Raw genomic sequence first — 17,947 nt, forward strand, 5'->3', positions numbered from 1 at the left:
TTTTTTTTCCCAGATTTCAGAAATTTGTCTCTTAAAACACACACACACACACACACACACACACACACACACACACACAGAGAGAGAGAGAGAGAGAGAGAGAGAGAGAGAGAGAGAGAGAGAGAGAGAGAGAGAAAATAATCTATGTCTTTGTTCAATATAAAAAGGAGTTTCAATGATGCATAAAATGAACATGGTTTGTGACCAGATAGTGCTTATAATCTGACAGAGAAGTTAACATTATCAGACACCGCCACAAAGAGTCATACAATTGTAATGAGTTATAGTTACACATGCTAAGAGAAGGTAATATGGTCAGGCATAGCAAGGAAGGCTTCCTCCAGGAGGTGACTAGCTTGTTGAGATAGTAGGTAAAATAAGTATCTCTTTAGGGAGAAACAAATAGGTGCAAAGACCTATGTGGGAGATCACATGACAGGGAAAAACCTAAGGGCTTCTGGTGTTTCCTGGAATGCAGAAAGGGAAGGGAGCTGTGGGATAAGTAGGGTGCATTTAGAAAAGTGTTAAGCCCTAAGAGCATGTAAGTCGTGATAAGGAACTTTGTCTATAGAGAGATATGACATCTCAATCTTGTGTTCTATAAATCTCTCTTTGGCTGCTTATGGAGGATAGACAGAATAGGTGCCTCTGTGTATATAATCATTTAGGAGCCTCCAGAATAGCCCAGGGGAGACATTATACTATCTGGGACCGGGTACTGATAGTCCCAAATGGAAAAAAAGTGGATGAATTTCAGATTGTTTTGTGTTTTTTTTGGTAAATATGACCAGATTAGGTGACTGAATTTGTGGAATGAGGGAGAGAGATGATAAGATGATTCCTTTTTTATTTTTTTTTTATTTTAATCTGGTATATTGTGAAGTCATAAAATATCTAAAGAGTATATAGGGAGGGAGAACCAAGTGCTTGGTTTGCAACATGTTAAATTTAAGGCACTTAAGGAAATTGGATGTATCAAACTGGACCCAAAATATATACATTCGTGATAGTCATTATAAACTTTGCTTTCTTTAAGAATTTTGCACTCTGTTTTTTAAAATGTGTACTGCATAGTATAACATGTTTCTCCTTTGTTCACTCTTTTATAATTAGGATTACTAAATCTAATTCATGTAACCACCTTAGTATTTATGGTTAGCATATCATGCTAACACTAACTTTCTAACTGTGCTTTTGTGGCTCAAGTGTCTGGTATGATTTCAAGTATATAAATAAATATATACCTAAAGATATTAAGCATAAAAAAAATCTATCTGGTTGAGAGCATATATAATTTTTTAAAGTTTCTCAAACAGATAGTATAAGAATAAAAAAATAATGTTTATTAAAAATACTTGAAAGTATTAAATAATGTTTGCAATTATGATAAGTCACCTAATGTTATCAGAGTTGATATTTACAAGTCTTAAACACCAGAAAATTTGTTCCAACAAAATAAAATTATTTTAAATATTACATATTAAATGTCAGTAAGTAAACCTTAATATACAGAAGGCATATTAGTTTTATAGAGTGATCATCATTGCTATTATGTGCATAGCAAATTATCTTTATATATATAGAATCTATTTACACAGGCATATGCATCTCCTGTTCAGACATTGTTTATTGTGTAAATTCATCAGTGCTTTAGTTAAACCAGAAACAACAGCAGAAACAGAAACAAATACTATTTTACTGACCAAGACTAATTGCAAATGCCACAGTGAGAAACATAACTATCATAACAACCACCACCTCTTCACCTTTCCTGCACTAATAACTAATGGGTATCCCATTGCCTCATTATTGTACTACTTCTCCATTCATTATTTCCTCTAAGAAAGTTCCCAGTATTCCATTTATTTTTAAAAGGATTTAATGGATGTGCTATGAATTTTCAATGAGCTATTTGAAATTTGGGGAACCTAATTAGGAATGTATTTACTTTCTTTATTTTCAGGGTGATTAACTCCACAAAAGAATTTCAGCCTAATGTTACTCCAAAGAAAAAAAATAAGAAGGGAAAAGTAGATTCTACTTCTAGGGACTAATGGACTGCTAATTAAAAAAATTGAATTAAGCATTAACTCAGAAGAGGCATTTTAAATATATAAATTACTTCTGTTTAGCTTTCTAAGGCCAGGTTAATTAAGTAAATCCTTTGGTCTTATTGCTATTAGTAAATGAAAATGTATTTGAATTAACTAAGTCTTATGATTTACATAAGGGAATCTATATCAGAAAATGTATTTCCTTTGCTAAGAACTTTCATGACATCAGATGATTTATTTTTAAAAAGTCAGCCTCATTCATAGAAAACAAAAAGTTCATTAATTATCTAATTATTTGGGCAGATAAAATCTCTGGAGCTCTTGTGTGATTGCTTTTAAGAAACAAACCCTATACATTTCCATGTCTTCCAAATGCGGAATTCAACCAGGCTTAGATGGGGCTCTCTATTTCTTTAAGGAAAGAAAAAGATGAAAAATCTAGAATATCTTCCTCAAGTTTCTTTATTTAATAAACAACTCAAGGACCTAAGCAACAAAAGCAATTCTTAAGATAAATGATTAAATCATGTACCAAAGGAGTACAAGGTAATAAAATATACAAAGAAGAAACTTACGCTAAAATAATGACTTCTTATCTGTCTCCCACATACTTAGACTCATCATTTTATGCTACAGTTATAGCTATAATAAATTAACCTCAATATAATCTAATATGTCCTTCTGTTTATCTCTTAAAAGTGGTCCTTATACATTATTTTGAGCATACTAGCAAAATGTACTGGCTGCCTACTTTAAAACTTATGTAATCCATAGCACCATGATTCAAAAATAAATTCTTCAACAACCATCTCTATGTTCTCTGACAGGCATAGACATTATATTGCTGGCACACATTATATTGCTGGCACACTGAGTTACATGCTGTAAACTAAGATTATTAAGTGTCTTCTACCCTTTCTTTCAAGGAAATTTTAATTGCTAAGCCCCTAATTACCAAACAACAATATCAAAGTTATAACAAACCTTGCTCTTTATAAAAATTCACCCAAAGCATTTTCTGTGTGGTGACATTTTGATAAAAATATATTCCTAAGAGCAGCAAGAGATGCCTATATCAAATATTTGGGAGAATGAGGGATAAAAAGAAATATAGCAAATTTAAACTAACTAAACTATAAAAATGGCAAAACAATAGAACAATAAATATGAACCAGGAAAGTAAGGACTTTTCCAGAGAAATTGTCTTGACTTTTCAGATCCTATGGACATAAATAGCCATGTAATTAATGCATTTATCTGATTTATCCAGTAATTAGAAAGCCCAAAAATATAAATGTAGCTTGGAATTTGTCTCCTGATTTCAATTCATTTTCTTATACGTGATTTCCCTTTTCTTCAGGTTTTTTCTCTCTCCAGTATTAATATTTATAAGTAGCCACAAAGTCTCCTTCAATGACACAAAAGAAATATGTCACTCAATATTCCAACCAAACAGGACAAATTCTATTTCTAGTTTCACCCCCATATCTCTATAGAGCACAAGAGATCAAAGTCATAGAATGAATACTTGATTTTTTTTTCATACTCACCTAAGGATATGTTTATTGATTTTAGAGACAGAAAGAGAGAGAGAGAGAGAGAGAGAGAGAGAGAGAGAGAGGGGGGGGGAGGGAGAGGGAACATCAATGTGAAAGAGAAACATCAACTGGTTGCCTCTTGTATGAACTCCAACAGGGGATGGAATCTGCAGCTAAGGAATATGCCCTAACTGGGAATCAGACCTACAACCTGTATAGGATGACACTACAACCGAGCCACACTGAATAAGTGCTAGATTTTTATGAATCAAAAGGCCAAGGATTTTATCTCAGCTTTACAAATCATTAGTCAAGGTATTATACTTTGATAAAATACTTGTTCATTCTGCATCTATTTACTCACGTGCAAACATTAGTATTGTAATATTTCCCCTGTCTATTCCTCAAAGCTGCAAATATAAATTATGGCAATGCATTATGAAACAATCCTAATTAAACAGAAAATTCCATAAAGATATAGGTCATAGACATAACAAATATATATTTTGTGTCTCCAGAAAAATGATAGAAAAATAACAATTAGTGAATAATGTTGGTTTTCATTTATACATTAATTTGTAAGATTTTTTAGTAAATCTCTTCTATGTGTTTTTTTTTGGGGGGGGGGAGATATTGCCTGTTTTTTATTGTAGATACAAAACATTTAAGATATACTGTACATTTTCTGCTGAAACCGGTTTGGCTCAATGGATAGAGCGTCGGCTTAGGGACTGAAAGGTCCCGGGTTCGATTCCAGTCAAGGGCATGTAACTTGGTTGCGGGCATATCCCCGGTGGGGGGTGTGCAAGAGGCAGCTGATCGATGACTCTCTCTCATCGATGTTTCTAACTCTCTATCTCTCTCCCTTCCTCTCTGAACAAAATCAATAAAATATATATTTTTTAAAAAAGATATACTGTACATTTTCTAATTATTTTTATATTGCAATATGACATGAATTGGATAGAGAATATTAAATACAATAGGATGTTAAAATGCAGAAAGACAATCATTACTAAAAATTCCATTTTTGATCTATACTAACAGAAGGCATAAGATACACATATGACTAGTCTTAGTCATTATCTGGTGTTCAATCAGCAAAATGTTCGGAATTTCTTTTCAAGTCAGCAACTGTTCACTCAAAGGATTGTTTCCCAGCATAGGCAATATATGCCCAAACACTTAGCAGAGTTTCTAGAACATAGCCAATGTTAAGTAAAAATTAGCTTGCTTCTTCTATTTCTGATGGTAGAATAACAAAGGCTGTCAGGTTGTTGTTGGTATATATATATATATATATATATATATATATATATATATATATATATATTAGCAAATCCATTTTTTCCCTGTCAATAATTTTACTAGAAATAAATAACACTATGTAAGTACATGGTACGTATTTTTTCATAAAAAAACCAATAGATCTATAGGTTATTATTTATCATTAAGAAATATTGAGTGTCTCAAAAAATATATACACACTTGGAATAATTACAAAGGAAGAGTTTATCAAAATACATTCCATTTTTCAAAATTGAGCTCTCAGCTGTGAAAGTGTATACACTTTTTTGGGACACCCTGTATAAATTTAGCTTTGAAACACAATTAGCAATGAATTATTTTCAACCACGGAAGTCTGCAACAATTAGAACATTCTCTTTAACTGGAAGGAGCTCCCATTGGCAATGATCAAACTGAAGGCAATCAACTTACTTCTGGAGCCTGAAGAGTTCCTCACTGCTGGGAAGGAGTCAGCACTCTGCCTGGCTGCTGCAGACCGACAGGGTGAAAGCATCTCCAAAACTGAGTCTGAGGCTGGTGTCAGAAGGAAGGGTGCTCAGCTACTGCATGGCTTCCCAACACCTGGCTGAATGGTTACAGGGACTCTTCAGAGGAGACAAGCACAAAAAAAGGTGTATCAAAATATGTTTAGGAAGTATCTTTGATAAATATAGTTGCTGTTAACTGTGTGATCAACCTCAAACTATATCAGGAATATCACTAAATGGAATTTAAATAGATCTGCATAATGAGGCTTTCTAGAGGAATGTGCAATATGTATGCTCTGATTTCAATAGATATGTCGCGTTCTGTTTTTCATTTTAGAAGGAGTCTTCTTATCTCATAATTGAAAATAGTTTAAACAATCAACAGATATGTATTTCAATTTTATATATAGTATTTCCATTAATTCAACTTGCAAGTGAATGTCAAAATTTTTTCTTAGTCAATAAATGTATAATAATCACCTACTGTGCACCAGATACAGAACCCTGGGGATCTATCACCGAAATGAAGCTCTTAAATCCTGCCCTCATGAAGCTATTAGTCTTATGTTGCATTGCCTGTTTTTCCTTCAATAGATCAACTATATATTTCAACACATAAGTCTATGAAGAAAATACACAGCTATGCCAGTTGTATTTTAACTTTCTGTCAGAAGATTGTTGATTTCTATCTATTTCTAAGAGTTCCATGTCAATCTAAATAATAATAGACCTAATTATTTAAGACACGATATTTACCCCCCAAAGATTCTTCTAACAGAACCAGCTGATACTCAACCATTATCATTCTTACTGCAAAAATGAGCTAAATTTATAAAAATGTTGAAGTGAATAAAAGCATTGTAGTTTTCCTAAGCTATGACTTATTTCATCTACAGAAGCAAGAGTGAGAAATAATGCAATTCCAAAGTTAACAATAAAAATAATAAAAAATATATAAGATGATACAAAGATAACAGGTTAGGTTTATTGTCCCATAAGTTAAGCTATTGCCTAAGTTTACACTGAAATTATTCTGAAATGCTAAACATCAATGCATACATTAATACTAAAGTTAAATAAAAGTAAGTTATAGTTCATTTCAAATCATCTTTTAAATGTGTCAAAAATGATCTTTTAAAATTTTATGTTACAAAATATAAAATTATAGAATAACTCATGACATACTCATACAAATATAAAACAATCATGCACTAACCACTCTGAGACAGCTATTGTTTGCCTTGTCATTTCTTTCTTTCTATTAATATTTTAAACTAATTTTACATGCATGCTAAAATTACAAGAAATCTGAAAGTAAATCTTCCTCCAAAGCAAGACACATTCCTTTCAGAAAGAAACTAATTTCACATTTCAGAATGTCCTATAAGAAATAGTTTATACATACATAAAAGTATGTGTGCATAGATTTTTACATATATCTAAGAATACTGTACCCTGTTTGTCCTATGCCTTTCATTTAACATATCAGGGAGATCATTCCATTTCTGACTTCTATTAACAACCCCATCCATTGTATCAGCAAATATCCCTCATATGCATATAACACAATCTGCTCACGTGTTCCAATTGAAAATTAATAACTTTCTAGGCTTGTTTATTATAAAGTGATTTAACCAATGTCAATATACATGTATCTAAGAGTGAATACATGTATAATAAATTCCTAGAAATAAAATGTTTAGAACAAGTTTCATTGTTTTTGAAACTCTGATTATGTCCTCTTTTCTGTAGTGAAGAGATAGTATAAAGCAGAAATAACTTTGAACTTATAATGATGCTTTATATTATTGCATTATGATAGCAATATATATATATATAATATATATATATATTTCCTATAATTATCATAACAACCACAAAAAAGGATTAATGACCAACAGTATTTACATGTATTCATTTTAGCTTGAAGAGTATAGTGACTGTTACAATCCTATCTAAATTCTAATTTCCCAGAGAAACTTCCTTTTAGGTATGGTTAAATTATTTAATAATTATAACATTTTCTTTCATTATAATACTTTTATTAAGCATTTAATGTGTGCCAACTATGAAAATAGGTATTATCTAAGTCAATTCTCTCAATAATAAAATGAGATAAATTACATTTATCTATATACTGGCATAAGAGGCAGGAGTATAAATATTTCAACTAACCTTTGGCAAGGTAATATAGCTCATAGTTGACAAAGCTGGGGTTTTCACCTAGGTCTATCTGACAACAAATCAATGCTTTTATATCTTATGATGTAAGATTTCAAAAAAACATCTTAAATTCTATAGTAAAGAAACAATAAGGTGCTTTTTTTAGTCCATATCTTTTGACCATTGTAATGCCAAAAATAGTTAGATTGGAATTAGAAAAATACAATTTTTCTAGTATTTCCTTTTCTTCTTGAGAGTATGCTAAAATAAAACATCTTATAGGAAAATCTGATCGATTTCTTAATTCCAGGTTGATATATTTGCCTTCTTCCACAGTCTTAGAACATCTGGCAACAGTTAATTTGTATGTACATGTATTCTCAAGAAATATGGTTCTTCCTCTAATGATTACCTTGAATGACAATACTAAACTTTGAAAGAACTCAGGAAACTGGCCAAGTTCTGGAAGTTATTACAGAATATCTTTAATAAAACTGGAACTCAAGACCCTTCCAGTCCCTAGAAGAACTTTCTTCCCCTCTGTCTTTGCTAAGTGTTCGTCAGTTGTCTAAATGTATACAGATGCTCCTCTACTTTCAATTATGTCCCCAAAACACATAATTTAAGCTGAAACACATAATTGAATGCACTTAACCTATGAACATCATAGCTTAACCTAGCCTACCACTGGGGAAACTCATCTAAACAATGGAAACACTATAGACTACTGGTTGTTTACCCTCATGACTGCCTGGCTGGCTGGAAACTGTGACTCATTACCAATGTCCAGCATCATGGGAGAGTATTATACCACATATCACTAGCCCAGGAAAAGATCAACATTCAAAATTTGAAGCACAGTTTCTACTGAATGAAATCACTTTCACACATCATACAGTCAAAAAACTTAAGTTGGATATCATAAATCAGGGACTATCTGTACTTTGATCCCAATTTCACTATCTGAGCAAAGGTAGGACATTAACATCTTATAAACCTTGGTAGAATCATAGCAATAATCATATTACTCAGGTTTTCTTTAAAAAATAAATAAATAAAAACAGCCAAAACCAGTTTGGCTCAGTGGATAGAGCGTCAGTCTGCGGACTGAAAGGTCCCGGGTTCTATTCTGGTCAAGGGCATGTAACTTGGTTGCGGGCATGTCCCCAGTAGGGGATGTGCAAAAGGCAGCTGATCAATGACTGTCTCTCATCGATGTTTCTAACTCTCTATCTCTCTCTTTCCTCTCTGTAAAAAATAAATTAGAATATATTTTTTTAAAAAACAGCAATAATATTACAAAAAGCTGTAATTATTTCAAGGCATAATATCTGAAAGTACTAATCATAGTGCTTTATTATTTGTAGACACGCAATCATTTTGTTTCCCTTGGGAAGCTTTTTCTAAGGTTGCCCTGAATTTTAACCCATTGAACACAAAGGAAATCCTTGAAATATCCAAAGATAAAAGTAACATGATCTTAAATATTTCCTTCAATTTAAAGATCCATAGAGGTTGAACAATTATGAATCCACCAAATGGTATCATTACCAATCTTTCTCCATCTTATCTTTAATGGTACAAAATAAATAACATGCAAGAGGTATTCTACAGTAGTCTTAAATTATATGTACTTTGTGTGAAAATGATTAAAATTAAACATTTAATAATGCAGATATTTGATGTCCATGGTGCAAAAAGCCAGCTATTTCACTGCAACTCATTTATTTCATAGTCATCCTATATAATAAAAGCCCAATATGCTGAGTGTCAGACCATTCATTCGACCATTGGACCATTTTCTATGATGTGTACTGACCAACAGGGATCAGATGCTCCAACTGGCAGCTTAACTTACTAGTGGAGCCCTGCTGGACATGCTGTAGAGACAGCTAATTGATGTTTCCTTTTCTCATAGATGTTTCTTTCTCTCCCTCTCACAACTCTCTCTCTAAAAATCGATAAAACATGTTGTTGTTTTTTGTTTGTTTGTTTAAAAGAGGAATAACTTAAAAAATATTTAAGGAAGAAATATAGAATAAAATAATTTTACATTGAGTTTTCAAAATGCATAAATATTCAGAGAGATTCATATGATTGAATATAGAAATGTATTTGTGTTATTGAATATAAATGTAATATTATATACTCAAATATAGGAAAATGTTTACAAATTATTGTATACATCTAGAATCCTATGATAAATAAATTAAGGCACCACTAGAGCATTCATTGCTTAATGTAAATGTCACAGTGTAAATGAAAACAACTAATCATTCTTTCCTCTAATAGCAAGCTTTCAGCAGTTTAATAAAACATAACTCTTGATGACCTGAAAATTTTTATTACTGCCTTTGTAATTTCCCATTAAACAAAATAACTTTAAATGATGGGTACATTTCAATAACATACAACCCAAGGTGAAGGGCTTTTTTGAGAGGAACAGAAGATAAGTTGAGGTAGGGTTGACTTTGAAATGTTATTAAGGATCTAACTTATTCACTACATTTCATAATGATCATTTAAAATAATATTTTTCATTGTAACAGAACAGATACTAGTTAGTAACTGATTTAGTGAAGAAACAAAATGTTCTATCATAATTTAATTTTAATTACAAAAAAAAATCCTACTTAGTAAATTTGGTTGTTTGACTGGCATATCTTTTTTTTTTTTTTTTTTTTTTTTTTTTTTTTTTTTTAGTGATTTTGATACCAAGTTTATTTATTTGCAGGTGAACAGTACAGCATTTACAAAACATATTTTGTATAATCAAGTCTGCATTGCCTTCACACATTGAGGGACTAAGGAAGACTTTGTCCTTCCAACAACTATAAACAACCCTGGATAATGAGTTTATAGAAAACACTTTCTCTTCCTTCAGCAAAAGAAATTATTTATGAAGCTGTACCGTCAGCAGTGGGGAGCAAAAGGAAAAATTACCTCAAGGAAAGCAATAGCTCCTTTGCTGGTGGGTTCTGTCACTTTACAGACATGAAATATTCATATCAAAGATCTTATATTTCAAGAGGAGTGGGTTACATATCATGGCTACAACAGTAAGCATTTTATTTATTACCAACCGGGAATGAGAAGACTCCTCAGACACAAGATCTTGCCCAGCCTTTTAGAGATCAGAGCCAGCATGAATTCCCCCTCTAATTCAGTCTCAGATTTATATCCATTACCTGCCTCTGAATGTCTTCCTAATGCTCCACTTCAACCTTTGAGAGCTGCCCCAGGGCTGTCCTGACATTAAGTCGCATCCCTAAGTACTCACCTTCCATGTAAGGGTTTGCCTCTTGGTATTTATGAACCTAGGGTTTTAGAGAAACAAACTCAGGAAACCAGCTATTTTATTGAGCCCCAGCTCTTCTGTTTCCCCAGCTCTGAGCCAAAAGCCCAGTACAAGGAATAGGGCTGATAAATAATGAATCAGCACCTTGCTCAATTGGTGGCATTTAAAATTCTTTTCAGGTGAAAAATTACCACAATTTTGTGCTCAGGGTAGATCTCAAAGGGAAACTTGAAGCAGAAAATATTGAAGGGATCCTTTTCAGGCTATGTGCATAAACATTTAATGACCAGGACTGTGGAAGGACAAAGGAGGGGCTCCCAGGACCTACAAAAAGGCCATATTTTAAGCTCTTACTAAGGGCCATGTGGAGACAGGCTGTTTGAACAGTACACACACGGCTGGCAGGAATCTGCAGCAGCTCCAGGGCCTGAGGTATCAGGTAGGTGTCAGCCCCTGACTGGCCCTGGTAGAGGGCTGCTCAATCCAACACCCACTCTTAGGTCACCACAGTTGTCTCTCATCTGCTCAGTCACATGGAAAGCACTGCCCTCAGTCCAGGAATCCGGCTGCATGACCACATTGGGTGAGTTCCCTCACCAAAATTGAATGAAGAAGGCTCCTTCACTGAGGAAGCCCCCCAAGCAGCACCATCCACTCTAAACCCTGGCATGTTGGTAAAGGGCCCATAGCATCATATTTATAGGACCCTGGAGATCTTTCTGTCTGGGATTCGCTTGCTCACTTTGGACCTTGGTGGTCCCTTCCACATTTGCATCCCTTGGTGAAATGAGAGAATTGTTCTTTTTACTTTTTTCTCCCTGTTCTGGCCATTGGTCTGTTATGACAATAGTAGAGACCTGATACACAAAGATTCATGCAAGAGTAGGCCTTCCTTCCCCTTGGTGCTGTCACCACCTTTGCTCTGGCCAGAGTCCCTTTTAGCCTTCCCACACTGCCCAGAAGCCCAGAGCAGCTGGGGTGGTACAGAATGTCTGTGTTGTCACCATGGTGATTACACAAGCATCCCACCCTGGCCACTCAGTGCCTGCTTATGCAAATTAACCTGCCATCTTTGTTGGGTTAATTTTCATACTCACTCCTGATTTGCTTGGGAGCATTGTGAAGGTATGGTCAATTAGCATGTTACTCTTTTATTAGGTAGATGCTAGTCCTGTTCTGTTGATTTGAATGCAGGGAAAAATAAAATGCAGCTTCCCTGCTCATTTCAGTGAACTGGAAAAAGTCAGCAGACAGTTATTATGGTCACCCTACTCTGCATGTCAGTGAGTCACCTTGTCAATAACCTTTTCAATTAAAAGAGAATACTGTGTTTCTTTCCTTTCTCACTGGCTCTTCTTTCCTTCCTCCCTGGCTTCTTCTTCTTTCATTCATCCCTTTCTCCCTCCCTTTCCTCCACATCTTGTCTTCTCTCTCCAGTCCCTCTCCCTCCCTTCTTTTTCTCCACAACTTCATTGCTTGCAGGTGAAATTAGAAATAATTTCGTTTAGGAATTGTTTTACTGTACCTTCTCTAAACATAATACTTTTTCAAATACAGTAGAGTTTCAAAACATGAAATTCTGACTTCTTATTCATGCATAAATGTGTAGAAAAAAAGATCAATCTATAATAATAAAAGTATAATATGCAAATTACACTTCTGAACGTCATTCAAGATGTCTTTTCTGATGAAGCCAGGGCTGGAGGGAAGGCAGCCCCAGTTCCGGGTGCCTGCAGGCAGTCCGAGAGAAGCCAACCTGGGTCCCAGGTGCCTGCTGGTGATGGGAGGAGGGAGGCCCAGGTTCTGGGTGCCTGAGGGAAGCTAGTGCTGTCAGTTGGGAGAAAGAAGGCCAACTTTTGCACAAATGTTTGTGCATCAGGCCTCTAGTTTCTTAATATGCAGATGAGAAAGTGTGTGTACCATTTGTTTATTAATATTCATTATACAAGTAATACATGGGCTCATTTATTCTTTTAAAATTATATATACTAGATAGGAGTTAGGGATAGAATAGGGAGGTGGTTGCGGCTATAAAAGGTAGCAGGAGGTATCATGCTGATAGAACTATCCTGAATTTTGACTTTCATACATATCTACATATGTGATAAAATTTAGAAAACTAAATATATACCCACACAAATATAGGTAAAACTGGTAAAATCCAAATAAATTCAGTTTTTTAATTGTGTTATGAGCTATTGTGCTACAGTTATACAAGATGTTACCATTGGGAGAAACTAGGTGTAGGGTATATGGGGATCTCGGTTATTTCTTACAACTGCAGTCAATCTACATAATGGTCCATCATGCACCTTAAATTTACCCCTGGGAGTCAACAACTCCAGGGCTATACTCTCAGCATTCATCCATCATAAAGGAATATCCAGAACACCAAGTTTTACATTTTCAATGAATAATTGGTGGTTTTCAAACTACATTTGTAATACAATGTACCTTACAAAAAAACAAACACACAAATAAAATAAAAAAATTAAAAAACAAAAACAAAAACAAAAACACCTCGGAAAGAGCTAAAGTCCAATAGTCAATAAAAAAGACTGACTTGCTGCTTGCTTTGGGTACCTGAGTGCATCAGTGGCATCTTCATAAGGGACAGAAATATGTGGTATGATAAATGATGAACTGCTGGGTACCCTGCTCTGCTGAGGTGGAGTTGAATCTTCACCTGCTTTCACTGATACTCTTTTCCTTTTTTATGTAAAAAAGAAGAGAAAATGTGGATTTCTAGTGCCTGGGAAATGCAAAGTGATTTAAAAGAGTGAGAGAAAATGCTTAGTAGTGTGGATTGGAGTCCTTCTGACTTTTTGTTGTTGTGGTGGTAGTTTCTTCTCTTAAAATTCATTATTTTAAACTCTGATGAAAATTCTTAATAAATTATATTAAAAATAAAATTTACTTAAAATGTATAAATCCAAAAGAATGCACTTATAGTGTACACAAATTGATCCCACACAAAATCATACTATATACACAGTATATTAGAAATAGCTATCCTATCTAATTAAAGAGTAATATGCAAAATAACCATTACTCCATGGCAAAGATGGCAGCACCTATGGTGGTGGTGAGGGGAGACTCTGGCAGCGTCACCCTGGCAACACAAGTCCAGCGTCCCATGCCCCTGCCACATGGAGGGAGGGGCTGTAGGGGCTAAAGTCCCACACCCCAGACAGGCAGAGAGAAGTATCTCTAGCCAGAAGCCAGGGCGCGTGGTGCTGGCGTCATTGCAGGCCGAGCTGAGTGTCACCCACCCCCTGCACAAATTTCATGCACAGGCCTCTAGTACATATGTACAAAGCAGATTTTTCTAACGTGTACACCCACCTAAATATATATTAGAACACTATATAAGTAAGTATACCTATATATTAAGCCATCCATCCATCTACCCGTAGAGGAAAACACGGAGAACAGGCTTCAATGGCCACTCTGAGAACACTAGAGCTTATACATTACTCAGTGACTTAAACACTGGACTATGGGGTATTATGGGTGTAGAAAAATATCTAGAAGCAAGAAGCACAACGATTACTTCTTTTGTTGGAGTAGGAGGAGAGGGAGTTTAAAGTCACCTTTATAATTACAGGGAAGATCTAAGAGAATGGAGTGAGAGATATCAGATTTATAATGAATCACTAATGGTATATCAGGTGACTCAGCTTTTCTGCCTGCCTATAAACTCTTTGAAGTCCACCAACATCCCATGTGTACCTCCATGCCCTGCAGCATCAAGCTCACTCAGCTACCTATACCAGACACTCGAGAAATACAAATTAAATATTTTTAAAAGCAAATAAAGGTAAATAATATAGTAAAATATTCAGAGAAGTTACCTTTTGAAGATAACGTTTCTGAGAGAAAAGATTCAAAAAGGGGAGTTCTGAAAGTAAAATCCATATGATGCAATTAGAAATGATTTTGATGACAAAGCGCTGGAAAGAAAGCTAAGGAAACCATGAAGACTGCACAGGAAGAAATTCCCTTAAGGTCAGATTGTACAGTAGTATGTATAAAATAAGGAAGGATGCAGAACCAAAGATTAATATAAAATAGCGTTTGCAAAGCACTTTCAGATACATTATTTCATTAGACAGCAACCCTGCTGTCCTTGGCCTTTTCTTGTTCAGCATTTTAAAACTGTCTTGCAAGAGGATATAAAAAACAGGGCTTATTAAATCTGTCACACTGTGACTGACATAAAACTGGGATTTAAAAATGTCTCCATAGGTTTAATAGATGGGCCAAGACTGTCAAAATGAAATATAACACAGCCACAGCTAAAGATGCTTAGATTCTAAAACAAAACTATTGAATGGTAAGTTGAAGGGTACATCTTCAAATGCAGTTTACATGAAATGCACTTAAGGTATTAATTGTGTCCATGATCTTAAAGTTTCAGGGTTGCAGTCTCAACATTCATCAATAGAAAAGAAACATCCCAAGCAATATGTTTAACAGTTGCAGTGAATATTTGGTTCTTACTGAATCACATCTAAACTACAGGGTGTCTCATCCTGAATTCTGGTGGGACATGCCTCAGATAGACTTCCAAGGCAAGTACAGCCAACCCCTACCACTGCAAGTGAAAAATAAAACAGGAAATTATATCTTGAGAAAGAGGTAAAGATATCTTACAGGGAAGATATCTTCAAATGTAATGTTTAAGGGGTAGGAAGAATAAGTGTTAAAGCCAGAAAACGTGATTTGGAATAAAGGATAAGATTGCATGAGGATTTTATTTTTACATTAAGAACACGCTAGTTGAATAGTCACACAAAAGGATGAGCTGGAACATTGAGTTTGTTATTTGCTGATAGGTTCATTCTAATGTATATCAAAGACAACAATCTGTGTAAGACTTATGGCTGGAGGAGATGGTCATGAAGATGTCTTCTATTGCTAATATCTTAATTTCTCATGGGGCTGCCTCTCATAAGACAGCCAGATTTCAGCAGGCCCTTCTGCAAAAGAAAAATGGCTTTTTAGCACTTGCAGAGTATGACTTTGCTTAGAGAAGCCTATTACTAAGTGATGAGATTAAAGGATAAGTGTAAGCATCATTACTGAATATATAATGATAAATTTTAAGACTACCTGTAAATGAAAAATGTACCTCAACTCCTAGGACACTACCTATAAGTAGTGTATTCCTACTTCAATACACGTGTGAGGGGAATATAGTTTTAATTATTTTTCCAGTATATTCAAGTTTGTGATTTTTAATGCTTAGAACTATAATATTTTTATAATTCTAAAAAAAAGTGTACATTTGAACTTTCTTTTAAGTGCTACTAGATCTGTAAACTTTAAGACTCTAAGGAAGAGCACACTGTAATTTTCTTTAGATGGATTACATGCATTAGTCAAAAGGTTCTATTGATACATAGGTGTAACTGAGCTCAGAATAAAACAAAAGCCAATTTAATACTTTCATTGGGCAGTCTACAATTTTTAAAGCTTTTCCATACAATTTAATTAGTGTGTTCTTCAAAATATTCTTATGAGGCAGGTAGCCCGTTATTGACTTAATTCCTCAGGCCTAAATATAAGAAGTCACTTACATAAGTCTATGCCACTACTAGGTAGTAGATAAAACAAGACACTAAAGAATCTATGACTTCTCATAAGTCTCTTTCCACTCAACTCCATTTTTCACATTTATAGAAAAAGTTACTCAGGCACAAGAAACTTCAACCAAGTCAGGTTAATAAAAAAGAAAAGTGACAGTACTATAAAATATGTGAGCAATAAAAAATAAAATGGAAATTCAATTCATAGAAGCCAAATTGGTAAATCATTTATGTATACTTTTTCAATTTGTTTTGGAGCTAAGGGCAATATATGTTTAAATTTATTTCAGCATATCAAAAATGAATAAGCCTAACAGAAAATATATATTAATATGAAAATAAAAGTTACAGAGAATTTCAAAATGTGCATACATTCCTATTAATGTTGGCTTAAAGTTGATATTTTTGAGATTATTTTTTGAAATATGTGCTGGTGTTATAACATGCATCAATAACTCTTTGTAATTATTACAACAATTTAATGGGAATGACCACTCAATATTAAGATGATTATTGTCTTACCTAATCGTTGAAGTTCTCTTCATTCAATGTCCTTAGCATCCTAGCTGTATTTTCACTTATTCCTCATTAGCTTTATTTTAATTCAATATTTCACTACCTCTTGCCTGCATTAATATTATACAATAGTTTCACAAAGGTAATCCATGCTCTTGTCTTATCATAAGACATTTCCTCCATGTTTTCATTTTTTCAACACTGTAATGATTATCTCTATAAAATTCAAATCAAATTATATGTCACAACTAAAGCTCCATCATGGTACACAAGGCCCATAAGCATCTGACTTCCACCATTCATGCACCGATCTCCATGCATACTAAGCCATATACTTTCAAAGACAACTTTGAAAATCTCCAATTATACTTGCAAACCCTCAAACCAACTTGCCTTTTGGAAAGATGAGACATCTACATAGACTACTTCAACTTGTAGGATCCTGACCCCTTTTCTTTGTCTGGCTAACTCATCTTCCAAACTGAGCTCTTCTATCTAAGACAGAGAGGGGGGAAATCAAGGATAGGTTACATGATCGAATTTACATTAAAAAATTATTTTGGTTAATGATGGTCAATGAGCCGAAACCGGTTTGGTTCAGTGGATAGAGAGTCGGTCTGCGGACTGAAGGGTCCCAGGTTTGATTCCGGTCAAGGGCATGTATGTTGGTTGTGGGCACATCCCCGGTTGGGGGTGTGCAGGAGGCAGCTGGTTGATGATTCTCTCTCATCAACATTTCTAACTCTCTATCCCTCTCCCTTCCTCTCTATAAAAAAAATCAATAAAAAATATATATTTTTTAAATGATGGTCAATGAGGAAGAAGCTAAAACAGCTAGGAGAGGATTTCCATCCTCCAGGATGCAGCTGGGATTCTTAGAGGAGGATAGTGTCAGGAGCAAAGATGGAACTTTATAGCGTCTGTCATGTGTCAGTAGGAGCACTATGGCATAAAGAATAGAATTTGTCTATAGCTTACTAGCTTTATGGTCACAGGAAAGTCATTTCACCTA

At 34.4% G+C, this 17,947-nt stretch overlaps 1 protein-coding gene across 5 annotated transcripts in view; it reads right to left on the reverse strand.

The window, feature by feature from the left end:
* LRFN5 (leucine rich repeat and fibronectin type III domain containing 5) overlaps positions 1-17,947 on the reverse strand; it is a 272,873-nt gene that overhangs the window by 128,932 nt on the left and 125,994 nt on the right. For all 5 annotated transcript variants that reach the window (XM_036458473.2, XM_036458482.2, XM_045587660.1 and 2 more), the window contains exon 2: positions 5,312-5,484. The gene's annotated coding sequence lies outside the window, so the exon portion shown is untranslated. The remainder of the gene's footprint in view (positions 1-5,311; positions 5,485-17,947) is intronic.

The sequence above is a fragment of the Pipistrellus kuhlii genome, unplaced genomic scaffold, assembly GCF_014108245.1.
Source record: "Pipistrellus kuhlii isolate mPipKuh1 unplaced genomic scaffold, mPipKuh1.p scaffold_m20_p_1, whole genome shotgun sequence".
Lineage (NCBI taxonomy): Eukaryota > Metazoa > Chordata > Mammalia > Chiroptera > Vespertilionidae > Pipistrellus > Pipistrellus kuhlii.